Source organism: Pyxicephalus adspersus, chromosome 1 (assembly GCF_032062135.1).
Source record: "Pyxicephalus adspersus chromosome 1, UCB_Pads_2.0, whole genome shotgun sequence".
Lineage (NCBI taxonomy): Eukaryota > Metazoa > Chordata > Amphibia > Anura > Pyxicephalidae > Pyxicephalus > Pyxicephalus adspersus.
The window spans coordinates 33,356,551-33,372,388 of NC_092858.1; the positions used below are offsets into that span (position 1 = coordinate 33,356,551).

General features: G+C 39.2%; 1 long non-coding RNA gene across 1 annotated transcript in view; it reads right to left on the bottom strand.

The window, feature by feature from the left end:
• Nucleotides 1–14,946, bottom strand: part of LOC140344967 (uncharacterized) — a 17,296-nt gene extending 2,350 nt beyond the window's left edge. Inside the window, exon 1 of the long non-coding RNA XR_011923728.1 lies at nucleotides 14,910–14,946. This is a non-coding gene — a long non-coding RNA (uncharacterized lncRNA). The remainder of the gene's footprint in view (nucleotides 1–14,909) is intronic.
• Between the last annotated feature and the right edge of the window lie 892 nt (nucleotides 14,947–15,838).

A 15,838-nucleotide genomic window follows, 5' to 3' on the forward strand; every position in this document is an offset into this window, starting at 1 on the left:
CCATCTTCCAACCCGGGGGAAAAGGCGGGATTGCCAATTATCGGATACAGGGGAGAAGGTCTAGGCGACAGGTTGAGTTCAAACAAGGGTCTCCGACAAGCCCTCCACGTAGCAAAGATCACCGGATGAGCTCTCAAGTTTGAGTGAGGGAGTTTCTGTAACCAGGGGAGCGCTGACAGAGGAACAGGTGTGAAAGATTGCTCCACCTTTACCCATTGCTTAAACTCCCCATGTCTGAACCAGTCTAAAATGCGGACCATATGTGTCGCCATATAGTATAAAGAGAAATTAGGGACGCTCAGACCTCCCCCATTCCTATCTCTGAATAATAAACTCCTGCTCAGTCTATGGCCCCTTTTACCCCAAATAAAGTGGAACACCTTAGAATGTAATGATTTGAAGAATAAAGCCGGCAGAAAGATTAGCAAGGCCTGAAAAAGATACAGGATCCGCGGCAAGACATTCATCTTCACTGCCTGTATCCGACCCAGCCAGGATAGAGTCAGGGAGGACCGCTGTTCTAAATCTTTATTAATAGTAGTGAGAATTGGAGCGAAATTTAGAGTATAGAGCTGAGACAGGTCCGCTGGAATCCGTCTTCTATGTTCTGATGGATTCCTGTGGTAGGATCTTTGGTGCTGTAATCACTTAATGTAGTCAATAAAGGGGGCTCCTTTGCTCTTTGAATTAAAAATCGATTGTAAAGCCCAACCTCAGGATCACACCCATGGAGGACTAAGCAACAGTAAGTTTTACTTTTTATTTTACTTAACTTTTTAGCTAGTCACATGATGCACAAGGCCCTTGTGCTCTATGGTCATTTTCTGATGGTGGACAGTTCTAATGATGCAAAAAAGTGCCACTGACATCATAACTGCTCTGAGGGTTTACACCCCCATAGAGTGTGGTTCATGATGCCTTGCAATCACACGTCATCTTTTACATGTCATTCTGGGATGAATTGAACTGTAAAGTCATTCTAAGATGACTAAAGCCATTCTATGATGAAAAGGAAGTACTTCTTGGGATTTTATTTTAAAACCTCCAGTGGGACCCAGATTTAGGGTTAAAGTAAAATAAAATACCTGGCAGTAGAGAAACATGTGACTCACTCCATGCAACAGTGCTGGGCCAAGCAACAGCCCTGTCACATGAGGACAGTCTACAGCAGGGGTCATCAAAATTTTTTGGCCACTAGGCCATTTCAGGGGTGAGCAGGAGCACACTAGGCCGGACTTTCTCTCGAGTCCCCCCCTAATGGCTCCGCCCCCACCAGGAATGCCTCCTGATGGGAATTCCTTCTCCTCCACAATGCATACGGAGGAAAAGGAATGTTCCCTATTTACTCCTGCAGGCGTTAACACTTCCACCGCCAGGGTAAATAGGTACCATTCCTTCTCCTCCATATGCATTGCAGAGGGGTGGGAATTTTATTCAGGGAGCCACAACAAGAGGAGGCTCAAGAGCCGCATGTGGCTCCGGCTCCAGTAGTTTGTTCCAGCCTAATCCCGGCCGGCAATCCGGATCCGCGGGTTGCCGGCCGGCATTAGGCCAGAACAAACTACCGGCTAGGCCGTATCTGGCCTAAAGGCCGGAGTTTGCCGACCTCTGGTCTATAGCTTTGTGAAAGCTAAAATTGGAGTGACTGGCAGCTGAATATGGGTAGTAGAAATGAAGGATCAGTGGATATGTGCTGGTATTAGGGCAATAGAGGCAATATTAGGGCAATAAAAGAAACCTGATGTTTTGACCTGCATTGTTAAAGCACAGGTTCATTTTACATTATGGATTCAAGAACTATCAAAAAGTACAAGATGTGTGACAAAGGACCCAGGGACTATGATGGACGTCTTTTTGCCGAAGACATAGGACGGAAAGGAAGAAAACATTGGACAATATCGACAAATAAAGTCACTTTTATGGCACAAATAAATAGCCAATTTCTCCAGATGCCAAGGAGAATATGTTTCAACAGACAATGAGGAAACATTTAAGTACCAGCTGCATGGTTCCTGGAATGTATTTATCTTCGAAGATGAGAGATGAGAATGATTTTAATGGCTGAATTGGAAAACCCAGTTACCATATTTTGATTCAGTAAAGCAATGTAATGCATATGACTAACAAAACGCCTTTTATTGTACAAAGATCCAGGTACATCCTGTATAAAAACGTTATTCAAAAATCCCTGAAAAGAACACTGGAAAATAATGCGGTAGAACATTAAGTTCTTCAGCGAGCTAAACAGGAACCTATGTGGATTTTTTAAAAGGGCTTATCACAACTGCCGTATACACCACTTTTATGAATAAACCAGATTACACTGACTATGACTTGGGATTTAGTACCAGAATATTACCAGCGTGTTTAGTGTCTGGCATGTTATTTTAACCTATTTGCTGCCACAGGCTGCTCTGGCAGCAAAGGGTTATTATAATGGCATACTCTGTACACCATTTACTAGCTAAAGAAGGCCCCCTTCAGACTTCCTGCTGTGTGAGCGGGTGGGGAAATCCCCCATAGCAGACACATCTGTAACTAGTTTCAGCTGAATGGCGCCTGTGTGTTTCTTACCCTTAAAATGCTTGATTCGCTCGAGGTGAGACATAAGGTGTTAGAAAGGCCGTGGCAATCAGCGCTTTCAGCAAGATCCTTCTTAAACTTTATTTGCCTGGCCATTACTCAATGTCTCTGCCTGGGCAATACCAATTACTCCATTTCAAAATGATTTTAATGTTTACAAACCAACCTGCTGTGCTCACTGTAAAGCAAATAGAGATCAGAGAGACAATGCTTCGGAATATTTGGATGAAAAAGTTTCAAATAAGCACTTTGTTTACTTTACTTTCAAAATGTTTTATGAATCTTGCTTATTGAGTATGGGGAAAGCTATGCTTTTTTCTTCCCTCCCTCCTCTTCAGCTTGGTTCTCCTCCAGTGAAGAGGTGCTAGAGGCAGTTCGGCTCCTGGCGACGGTTATTCCCTCGGAGGGTGAGACTGGTGTGATGGGCAGGACTAGTGCTCCTTTAATCGCTAGCCAAGTACCAGCGCTGTGACTCATGCAGACGCTCTGGGAGCCAAAGCACAGTGCTCATTGGGGAGGATGTTCTGGAAAAAAAGACCCCCTTGACTAGCGCCAGTCCAACATCAGAAGGGACTATAAAATGTTCAAAGGGGCGCTATAGTATGTTCACTCGGGTTAAAAACCAATTAAACACCTATAAGTGAAGTTATAAACCCAATATAAATTTCCAGTGTACTAAAGGGGTTCAGGTTATCCCACTGACATCATTTCAACATTTTAATGGGAAAGTCACAAACCTAAAGTGGATTTAAACCTACTCACTAAAATCTCATGTAAGTTTTAACATGTTAATGTAACTTACAAAGCTGTTCTCCATCTTTTTAAATAAATATACAGGTTTATTAAATAGAATGTCTGATGATTTTAATTTAAAAGTCATTGTTCAGGCACCTATGGTTTTGGGGTGACTCCTTATAATCCTGTCTTGTGTGCTCAATCAAAAATCAGTCCAGTGCAATGATGTACAGATGATAATGGAGAAGGTGCACATGGACTGGAAGTGGCTGAAAAAGGTTGCAGAAGACTCTAGCATTGGGGGGCAGAAAAATGTTAAACTAGTGTATGTTTACTATAAATTACACATTTGTACACGTTTACAGGACATTAGAAAAGTAAAAGGGGACCATTCAAACTACTGTGTTGGGAAAAGTATTTCCACATAATACATTCGTGCAATGGGGTTCCATCCATTCCGAATGGCATTCTAAATGGAACCACAACACAACTTACTGGCAGAAACGCTACATATATTTTGTTTGCTCTGTCTTGGTGCATTAGACCAGTGATTTTCAACCACTGTTCCGTGGCACACTAGTGTGCCGTGAGAGATCTTCAGGTGTACCGTGGGAAATTATCCAATTACCATTGTCGAGTGCCTGTGCTGTAGTGACTGGCAGAGTAATGTAATACTCTTCCATGTCAGTGGGAATGTAATACTCTTCCATGTCAGTGGGTGGCAGTAGGTAGCTCAAGCGCCTTGTTTATTTTTAGAGGCGAGAATTAGCTACAAAGTGTAATTTTGTAACACTTTTGATTTGTGGTGTGCCGCAGGATTTTTTTAATGTAAAAAATGTGCCGTGGCTCAAAAATGGTTGAAAAACACTGCATTAGACAACCCAATTTAGTGATTGCCCTAAGGTACTCTAACATACCACAATGTGCCCTAAAGTGTTTTCCAAAAACAAAGATTTGCCTGTAAAGAACACAGCCAACAGCCAGTCCATGCCATCAAACTTTGCTCTCTTAAAGTTTGTCTTTCACCCTGAGCACAGGACACAGAAAAGGTATAGGGTCCAGTGAAATAAACCATATAGGTCAATCAGGTTTCCAACACATGCAGCCATGTTTTTGAAGCACATCTCAGAAACCCGTGGCTCAGTTCTTCTTCTTTGGTGTTCTTGTTGCTATTGTTGTAGACCACGTTCACTGTTAAGATGCCTGTAGCACTACACTGGCTTTTGAATTCTCCAATGAAGTGATCCTATAAATTGCTGTCCCTGCAAAACCCGCTGAACCTTGTTCTTTTGAAGGGAAATCTTACACTTATTCTTCTAAAAAAAACACAGTTCTTAGTGGTTTCTTAGGTCATAACTTTATTTTGGGGCTGGTATTTTGAACCTCGTTTTGTTATATTTTGTTCAGGAACAAGAATGCAACAGAGTAAAGTCAGAATTTCAGACAAGCACTACCATACTCGTTCCAGGTCTGTGACTCAGAAAGTACTGAAGTCACTGCATCAGAAGGCAGTAGGGCAAAAAGAGTTTATAAAAAAAGATGTTGGCACTGTCAGACCACTTATTTTATGGGTACAGGTATGCTTTTGTTTGTAGAACCCTGCAAAGTAAGTGCCTACGGTTAATTTAATTTACTACATTGCTGCCAAAAACACAAAAGCAAACACTGTATGAATGTGGAATGAAGATATGTACAATCCATTTAAAGGTACAGCCCACTGAGACATTTAAGGTTTCTCAGTAAAGCTGACAGTTTAATATATGTCTGATATATGATTCATTTTCCCAAGTATTTATATTTCTTTTTAGCTGTTTTGATGGTTTTGAACTGTTTACAAAAAGTCTAGCCAGGTCAGTGACCTCACTTTTCTCAAACTCAATTAAGCAGTACACATTGGTCATCCTCTTACTCTTAGCCAGCTGATTGGACAATGAAGGGGCAGTTACATTATGATGGGAATCACTGCTATTTCCTCTGAACTATAAACTCAAAGCCTTGGGCTGTATACACACGTCTTAGAATTCTCACCTGATACGAACGGTTGTGCTCATCTCGGGCAAGAATCTGACATATGTACATTGGTCACCCAATGTTGTTCATGGATTTATCAGGACAGATCCATAAACAGCCAATGGGGAACAACCAGTGGAAATCTGATTGCTCATTCCCCCACCCTCTCCTCGCCATAGAACAGAACGGTTCATCTGTCACTCTTTGTCGCTAGAAATGATCATGAAAGATTGTTTCCAGCAATGAAAATTGCAGGTGTGTAAGCAGCCTTTGACCAGCTTTTCTCAACTTTTAAGTTGGTATAACCCTTAAAATAACTTTCAGGTCCTCAGGGAACCCAAACTATATCCACATATTACCAAATATTAGGTTGGTGGCCAGTGGAGAGAATGTAACCCTTGCAGATAGCCAAAAAGATTATTGGTGTATTAGTGCCTGCAAAACTGACCCCTAGCAACCTCTGGAGGAACCATAGGGTTCCGCAAAACTCTGGTTAAGAAAAATTGCCTTTAGGCGCACACTCTGGGCTCTAGACTCCTACTTGTCATGCTGTCCATTTTAATTCTGAGCCATGCCATGCTATGAGATTGGGGGAAACTAAAAGAAACTCATGTGCTTTTACTGGAATTGTCTAAATATATATTTCAAGGTTTTAATGTCTATACAACTAGACTGAATGGTGTTATTTAATGACTAGTTTGTCCTGCAATGCTTTGCTGGTGTCATTATATTTCAATCTCAGTTGGTAAAATGAAAGCCAAGTGTTCCTCGAATTCTAGTAAGCCCTTCTTTGTAAATGTATTTTTTTCATACATAAAATAACTGAATATATTGTTTTAAAAGGCAACAAAGTAGCATGAAAAAATGACTTTAAGTGGTGCATGATAGTAAAAAAACCCAGATCAATTCTAAAGGTGAACATCAGGCAAACAGCTAAATACATAAAAGATATACATATATGTGTTGTTTTAGCTGCCAAATTGATATTAGACATGTTTAGACAGCTCATATAGCACAAATAGTACAGCCTCTCTGGTAGGGGAAGACAACTGACAAGTAACACATGGATAAACGCATCTCTGCCACACTGTTCTCTCCAGCTATCAGCATGCTCCTTGTTTGCACAAAAGCACTGCAACACAACTGATTGGCTTCTTGTATTACTTTTGTAACAGCAGCCCCAATATTGTGTGTATATTCTATTCACCTGCGCAACATCCATCCCTACTTGTCCCCAGAGACCACCAAACTATTTGGCTATGTACACGTCCAATAGTTCTCATCTGATAATTGGCTCAGGGCCGATATCGGACGAGAATCTGACGTGTGTACAGCGCCCATCGTCTATCCTCCGAATGACCGTCCTGGCGGATCCATGGACGATGGACACCGAACAATCTTAATAAATGTTAAGGAGGAAAGCACGCAGCGGGGTTCCGCTTCATCGTTCTCCCCCTCCCCTCTCTATAGATTAGAATGGTGCTGTATGTACAGCACTCGTTCTTGCATCGTGCAGTCCTTAGTCGTTGGAAAGGATCCTTTTCAACGACTATAATTGCACGTGTGTATGTAGCCTTTGTACTCACTCTTATTATCTTTCATCAGGACTGCTGTAACATCTTCCTTTCTGGTATTCCACTAACCCGACTCTCTCCTCTACAATCTACTATGAATGCTGCAGCCAGACTCATCCATCCTTGCCACCGCTCCTCTTCTGCTGCCTTTCTTTGTAGTTCTCTTCATTAGCTTCCATTGCACCTTAGAAACAAATGCAAGCCCTCCACAGTTCTTGCCCCACTTACCTTTCTGACCTGGTAAAAAAAATAAATGCTCCCCTAGCTGCTCTCTTCGCTCCTCCAATGGCCTACTAATGACTTCCTCACTCATAACCTCATCCTATGTGCAGCTCCAAGACTTTTCAAGAGATGCCTCTGGAATGATCCCCCTCATCCAATTCCACATGCTTCTACTTTCTGTTCCTTTAAAAGAGCACTCAGACCCCATCTTTTCAAACTTGCCTACCTGTCTTCTGTCTCTTAAAACCCTCAGTAGTGACCCACCAATCCATATCCCCCCCTCATATTGTGTGATACATTCCCCACCTCTTAGATTGTAAGCTCTTCGGGGCAGGGTCCTCACCTTCTCCTGTGTCACTGTCTGTATCTGTCTGTCATTTGCAACCCCTATTTAATGTACAGCGCTGCGTAATATGTTGGCGCTATATAAATACTGTTTATTAATAATAATAATACGCTATTAAAAAGCTGAGTTGCAAGGTGCTAAATGATGGCTAAATGTACACGAATAAATGCCTTTCTGCATGTCCTATTTAGCCACATTTGTCTGTGGTTACACTGTGTGGCTTTTGCACATCTCAGTTGTTTATAAAAATGCATTTGTTGTTTGTCCGGACTAATTAATGTATTTTGATGTGGTAGATGTGATGTGTAGTTTTTGTGTTTTTATATATGTAACCCACACCACAAACAGCCTGAAATGTGTCTGAAGCTGTGCAGATCACTACCTTTTTGTGTAGCGCCACACGTGTGTCAAGGAGTGAAAATGCACCTTTTGTTTATTAAGGCAGAAACATTGTGACACAGAGGCCTTCCAGTAAACCTCCTCCCAGATTCCTCGCCTGCTGTGTATTTATGTGTATGAATCTGTGGTGTGTGTGTATGTGCTCACATTCTCCATTACATTACCTCACAGTTTCCAGTGTCGCGGAGAACATATTGTAACTATGGCAATGCAGTTTAAATTAAAAAAAGGAGCCTAATTACGAAGAACTATTTGGTTCCAATGTCGGAGCCATTCTGCTCCAAGAAAGAGGGGCGGGCAAAAAATAAACACCGAGCTGGCACACTGTAAAATTTTCTCCAGAAAGCGAAAAGGCAATCCAAATATCCAAGACACAAATATTTGCTGCTAAGGCAGTAAGTGGCACCTCTATATAACCGATGATTATAACAGGCCTGCAGAGGATTTATAAGCAAATGCCAGGGCAATAGTTGCCTGGGCCTTTCCAAACACTGGCACAGCCCAAAACTATGATATTCTTGGTTTCAATGGTTTATGTAATTTTATTATTTTTATATCCCTCAAGCCTAATTCTAAAAGCAGTTTCTGTGTCTTTCCTGAAGTTAGAATGCAATGAGCAGAGCCGCATAAGTCTGGAAATGACTCACTTACGGGAAGTACTTACAAGTCAAACATAACATTTTGCACCTTAGTATGCTCATTTGCTTAGTTTTTGTAATTTCTTTAACACATATTTCTTTAACACTTATATGAAAACACATAAAATCAGTGGCTCTCATTTTCATTCCAGAATTTATCTTGCTGCTTGTAAAATCTAGTTGCCAATATCCCTCACTTGGAAATGAAGGAAACCAGCGAACTAAGATAAATGCTCAGAATTTGCAATAATTTAGGACACTCTCTATTTTTAAAGTCTCCCTAATGATCCACTTCTAGCAGATTAAATAGAATTTTGGAGCTACAAAAAATTGCCCGGAAGCCTTTAGCCTTACCTGATTTTCAATGACCAATGATTAAAATTAGACTGGAAATCAATGGTAACCACCTGGCCACAAAATGTAATAAATGTATTACTAGTTTGTTTCTCAAAATGTTGAATAGTTATGATAAAATGTTGCTTGTATTCAACAATATTGCTGGTATGATCAGGAAGCTGTGCAGCATATACCTATAATACATCATTCTGAAATACAAAACATTTTTAATATATGTTATTATGGACTTTTAGGGTAACTCTTTATCAATAGGCATTCAGAAACATGTTTAAAAAATCATTATTTATTTGAACGGTAAAAACAATGCATGTACCAACATTATTGGACATACATAACACATATTGGGGTCTCATTTATCTCTCATTGTGTTTTGCAAAATGTGCTTCTTCAGGGGAGAAGGATTATGAGACTAGTATGTCTGTCTTGCAATCTTATGCCTTCTGCTCCCAGTGTAAAAACCTTCGCTGATTGCCAGGTATTCCTCTATGTATGATGGACTCTGTGTCACTGAAATCCAGGGACCATCCAAAGTGACTGGTATGTTACTTTAGTTAATCAGCCCCAGAGTTACTTGTTAGGGTTTTGAAAATGTATGCATGTATATTATTTCATCTTAATCTGTAAAGAGGCTTGACTAAAGTATTCAACAGCTCAGCTCCTTATATCACTTTCCATGAAGCTTTCAATGAACCACCTACACAGAAGCTGGTATAAAATCTTGAATATATAATTCATGCCCCTTTACAAATTAAAGATACAATATTATAGATACATGTTCCTGCAATGACATGCTCCCTGCCCATAACTGGTCACAAAAAATGGCAGAGGGTTTAAACTCCTCCTCCTGGCACCTGGGAATAGATCTTTGCAGCTCTTTAAAGGGGCTACAAACGTCCTATTCCCAGGTGTCAGAAGGAGTAAAGAAAAAAGATTTCTCAGTACAAGCTCAAAGTAAAAAAAAAGAATATAGTAATACTGTAAAAAAAATGAATAATGCAGATCTGTAATTAATAATACATGTTAAAATGCAAGCAGTGCAAGTACTTGAATTTGCCTTACCTGTATAGCAGGGCTTAAGTGTGAAAGGAAAAATCAGCATAAGGAGCCAAGCAGTTCATATGCTAAGAAGCAGTGTGGTACAAAGAGGAGAAAGAAGCATGACTGAGAGATGAGCGCATTACTATTCTGCTTCTCTATTCACTTTTTAGTAATAGTCATAGGTAGGTCCAGAATGATCTGGGCTCAGAGGATGAGGATTAAATGAGAAGGACATCTAGTGGCAAAACAATGTACTATGGGGGTAGGAAATCTGTGGATTGAACCTGAATATTGCAGCAAATTCAGGTTTTGACCTTTTATTTAATGGGCTGTTTGTTTTTACCTTGTCATTTTTGTCTGTAGTTCTGCTTCAATGATTTGTATTATAACAACAATAAAGAAATCAATGCAAAATGATCACTGGGAAATTTATCACTTCTGAAATTATTGCTAGCTTCAAAATACTACTAGTGTGGAAATAATGGCATGTGTAAAAGGGCATTGTGTGCCTGTGCTTGACATGTGTTAACACATTTAGGTTAGTGATTCCCAATCACCTCACTAGTATAGTTATGATGACAGTTCTGAGGCCGAGTTTGACCTTCTTTGCATTGTACTTCTTGGAATCCTGCTCTATCTGTAATGGGTTTACACTGCAGGTAAAATGGGCCAAATGCAGTATTTTCTGTTCAAACAAGTGTTTTAGAAGCACTACACTTGAATGCACAAATTTGTGTTTGTCAGCAACATGTGTATAAGCCTTAATCTCTAGGCAGATCCTTTATTACAAAAAGGACATGTGATATTCCTTCTGCAACAAAATAAGCTTACCTACGCAATCTCAATTTTTTAATTTATACTCACCTGTCCATGTTTTGTCATGGGTACTGCCAACTTCTATCACTCCTCCCACTACTATGAAAAGAAGATAGTGTACAGGCAGGTAGGTAAGGCAGGTATATTTTATTGCTGGGGACATCGCCCAATCCTTCTGCAGTAAGCATCCTGCCTGCTCACAACTTTTGTATGCAGAACTAGAGTTCCATTTGAAATAGGTGTTTGGATAAGTAATTGCCTGGGGTTGTGACAAAATAACAAATTTCCTAAAAAACAATTAAGTAAGAATTACACAATCAAAAGATTTGTATGGTATTGAACGAACACATTGTGATAAAAAAAAACATTCTGTTAATTTCTGTAAATTACTAAATATTGTAAATAAAACAAATTGCACACTGCACAGCTGGCATAGCATAAATACCAATAAAGCTGCCAAACAATAAATACATTTTGTCGCCCAGTGAAGAGGTGGGCCAAAAAATAGAGGAAAGAGGGGCCAAAGCATGTACACAGAGGGATCTCCCAAAAAAGCATTCTTCACACAGCTATCCAATTATAATTTATATTTTCTCAAAGAAATTGCCACAATATATTGCCATAAACGTCCAGGTTTGTCCATATGTTCAAAGGAACAGCCAAGTATGCAGCAAGAGGACCTACACACATGCACATATAATCAAGATTAAGTTTTGTAAAAAAAGGACTAACTTCTAAATAACCATATATATACCTGTATATCAATATGTATACATAGATGTATGTTCCATATTGATCAGAAGGGAAACATTGTGCATTGCAATCAATATCCCCAATATATCCACTACCTAAATCATATATTATGAGCCATAGGTTAAATATTGTAGGGCTACATGCCATGTTGACTGAATACTACCACAATTCCATTATAAAGTAATACTATATGCATATGTCCCACATCCATACACTTACTTGCAGGCTGCTGCTACATAAACTAAGCTAGTGAAGAATGGGAAGAGTCGATTAACCACCTCTGTGAGTACCCCAAAGTAGTACATAAAGAATTGTGAAGCCCGCTCCCTCCTCCCTCCAATACCTACTCGGTTTCTCCATGGAAAGCATCACAGGCATAGGGAGAGCACCGGAGACATTCATAAATAAATAGCTAAACACATAGAATCCACCAGTATAAAGAATAAACACAGAACCACCATTATGGTTACCTATGAATCGCATGAAGAGAAAGAACAAAGTTCACGGCTCATTATTAGTGTGGACTAGTTACAGAAAAGATTCAAAATACATGAATGGAAATAAATACATAACACTATATAGGTTTATACAATGATATAACTTTGTTATATCTACCAACCATTAGAAATAGACCTAATGTACCTACATTCCCACAACAATTCCTTTATATATGACATATTTATTCTCTATATGCATTTAGACCATTAGGTTTGTACAACACTGTATCCCTGAAGAAGCCAAAGCGTGGCGAAACACGTCGGGTTTTGCACAACTACCGTATATACGGTCGGGACGTTTGCGTTACTTTCACGAATATCTATTTTATGACATAGAAATACCATGTCTAGTATGTTACACCTAGGTCCTGTGAAGTGTTAACAGGACAAGATAGTATATTGTATTACATTATGTAATTTTTGTTTCACGATAATATGCAACAAATACACATTTGTATTATTCCACACTACTAATAGGCCATGAACCTCGTTCTTTCTCTTCATTTCTTAATACATTATTTACCTAACGAGGTGGCTCAACACAAAGCCATACTAGTGGGAAGAGGGAAACACACAACTGATTCTTCTTTATAAATCACAAGTAGTCAACACTGCCATCCGATGTACAACATTGTATCACTATTTAACACAATGCTAATAATTACCTGATCACCTAGCCTAGGTGTATTATGGATGAGTAGGGGAGACATAGAGACACCCTATAAGGGCATCATAATTCTCCCGCGGGTCCCAGCCAAAAGTGTACCTAACAATATAAATTTATATATCATATTTAAATACAAAAATTGTTATATCAAATAGGGTAAATCAAACCACAGGCATAGGAAAAATACAATTCACAAGTAGAGAGTGACCCAACAAGTAGACATACTTACATAAAGACAATTAGGAAATAGAAAGTACTACAAATAGAAAGAGAGTTTTGCCTTATTTTCTAATCCCTCCAGGTATTTTTACAAAAAGGATTTGAAACTAAAAGTTTAGGACTCATGACTAAAATCATTTAGGACAGGGAAAAAATTTGCTTTTAATTGAAATCCATCTGGTTTCTGCCTGTAGCACCTATTTATCCAAATCCCCTCCTCTAGAGTCCAATGATATGTCTTCTAGGGCTATAAATCTAAGGGAGTTTGTGTCATAATTATGTTGCAATGCTATGTGCCGACTTAAAGGGGTGGTGATTTTCCCATTGGTAATAAGATACACATGCTGGTACATTCGCTTCGAAGGCTGATGTTTCGTTTTGCCTTCATAGTACCTGCCGCATGTACAAAAAGCCAAATAAATTACTCCAAAGGTACCACAATTAACCAATTTCTATAATCTTCGAACAATTTTGGCAGGTAGTACGCCTTTATAGGATTTTTCTCCTGGTTCCTAAATCCATTGACACTGATTGCATGAGTTACATCTAAGAGTCCCCTTCTCTCTAACTAGTGATGTATTTACCTCTTGAAAATGGCTTTTTACGAGTTTATTTTTTAATGAGGGTGCCCGTCGATAAACAATTTGTGGTCTATCAGAGATGTAATTTTGGATCGTCGGATCACTTGTTAACAGTGGCCAGTATTTTGAAACAATTTGTCTTATCTGTTGGTGATTCCTAGAAAATGTTATCAGTCTTACAGTTTCCTTCCCTTGTGTTAGTCTCTTCAAGAAGAGCAAATTATGCCGACTCGATTTCTTAACTTTCTGGTATGCGCCTTTTAATATTCTCTTACTATAACCTCTATTTATTAGATGATCACGTAATTCCTTAGCTTGTTTCTCAAAGTCCCTGTCATCTGAGCGATTCCTTCCAACCCTTGAGTACTGGGAGTAGGGGATGCTCCGGATGAGTGGGGTGGGGTGAGTACTTGTGGCAAATAGCACGGTGTTTCCTGCTGTTGTTTTTTGGTATAAACATGAGCCAAGTATGTTGTTCTCCTTCTTCTGGATGTAGCACTCAAATCCATAGTAAATCTCAGATTATATTCCTTGCTTTGTTTCTAAACGAAAAATTTCTTTAAACACGTCAATCGTTTCTGTCCATATGATGAGAACATCGTCTATGTATCGACGCCTTAACGCAACATTGCACAGGTACATAGACAAGGCCTCATCCGTGAACCGGTCCCTTTCCCACCTCCTAAATAGAGGTTGGCATAGCTAGGAGCACAACATGTGCCCATGGCTACGCCTTGGGTTTGCAGGTACAATGTATTATCAAAAAGGAACACATTTCTAGTAATGATAAACCCTAATAATTCCAAAACAAACTCCGAGTAGGGCCATAATGTTTTGTCCCTTTCCATCAAAAACTTCATCACAGTTTTGATATCTATATCATTGGGGATACACAAATATAATGATTCGATATCTATGGTAATCAGAAGTGAGTCCGAGGGAACATTTAGGTCCTCCATTAGTTTAGGAAGCTCAGAAGGTATCCTTTAAAAAGCATGGTAGACCATTAACATGTGGGCGCAGGTCAACAAGTCTGCTTGCATTAAGTTCCTGATTCCAGAGACAATCCGTCTACCTGGTGGATCCTGTAGGTTTTTATGTATCTTCGGGAGTGCATAGAAAGTAGAGAGCTTTGGATTCAAAATTTGTAAATACTCAAATGTTTTCTGTGAGATAACATTATTGTGCAAGGCTCGCAATATTAATTACATATTCCTTAATAAATTCTTCCTTTCTGTTTATCAGAAAGTTTAATAGTTATAGATTTGTTTCCCTGTAATGATCTTAAAGCTTCCCACTGCTTCTTAGAGAGATTGCTGGTATATTGCTTCTTAGGTTTTAAACCTAATAAATACCTACTAAATAAAACATACTGCACACTGCACAGGTGGCCATCAATAACATATTCCATGGCCCTCAGACAAGGATTGGCAAATATATAATCTGACTTAAATCGCCCCATCTAGATACCAACCTTCCACCTGGTAGAAGAATATCAGTCTTCTATGTGTTGCTGGCTGCCGAGAAAGAAAAAAACTTGATGAAAACTATAATTGCAGTTAGATATGGTTACAAATATTAGGTGATCACAACAAATATTTATTATGAACAGACCTTATGTGCTTCATGCCTTTCAGACAAAAAGACCTAGTTCACATAATTTACCTGAATTATAACACTGTAAAGATGAACTTTAAATAAACCTGAAACTGCAGAATATACCTAGACATCATCATTTTCCACTTGTTTGTTCTCTGTTAGTGACTAAAATGAATAAATCCACAGAATTATCTGTTTGCAATTGTTGGATCATTAAAATCCATGTTTTGTCTATTATAATAAGTTAAACCTGGAATCACAAGTAATAGTGGTAGTGATGCTATTCAAGTTACAGTATATTTTTAGGACACTACACCAAACATCCTAAAACAAATGCATTTCATTTACATTACATCTACAGCAAAACTTTGGATAGAATAGTGGATGGTTAAACCTCATGCCAGGTTGTTAGAACTTGGGAAATTTTCGTTCACTTTCTGATCTCTATACTCAGATAGTTGTCATTCCTGTTTGCCCTTTAACCTAGCCTGCCATGTGGATCCCTACCATCCCGCCATCAATCCTTGTTGCCCCATACTCCATCTTTGTGCACTAAAGTCCTCCGTGCAACAAAGTGCTGGGATAGCACATGTATCTTTTTAAGGCTGGGAATGCTTGACTAGAGGTGGAGAACATGACATTATATTGGAAGATGGACATCTGGGTAAGTATTGACGCTTGACCGGGGCCTTATGGATACACTTTATTCACAATTACGATAACACATTGATGGAAACTTGTTCCTTTGTTTACATTGCTGTGGTGCCAACATTTTTTCATTCTGCTGGAGTTTTAGGTTAACCA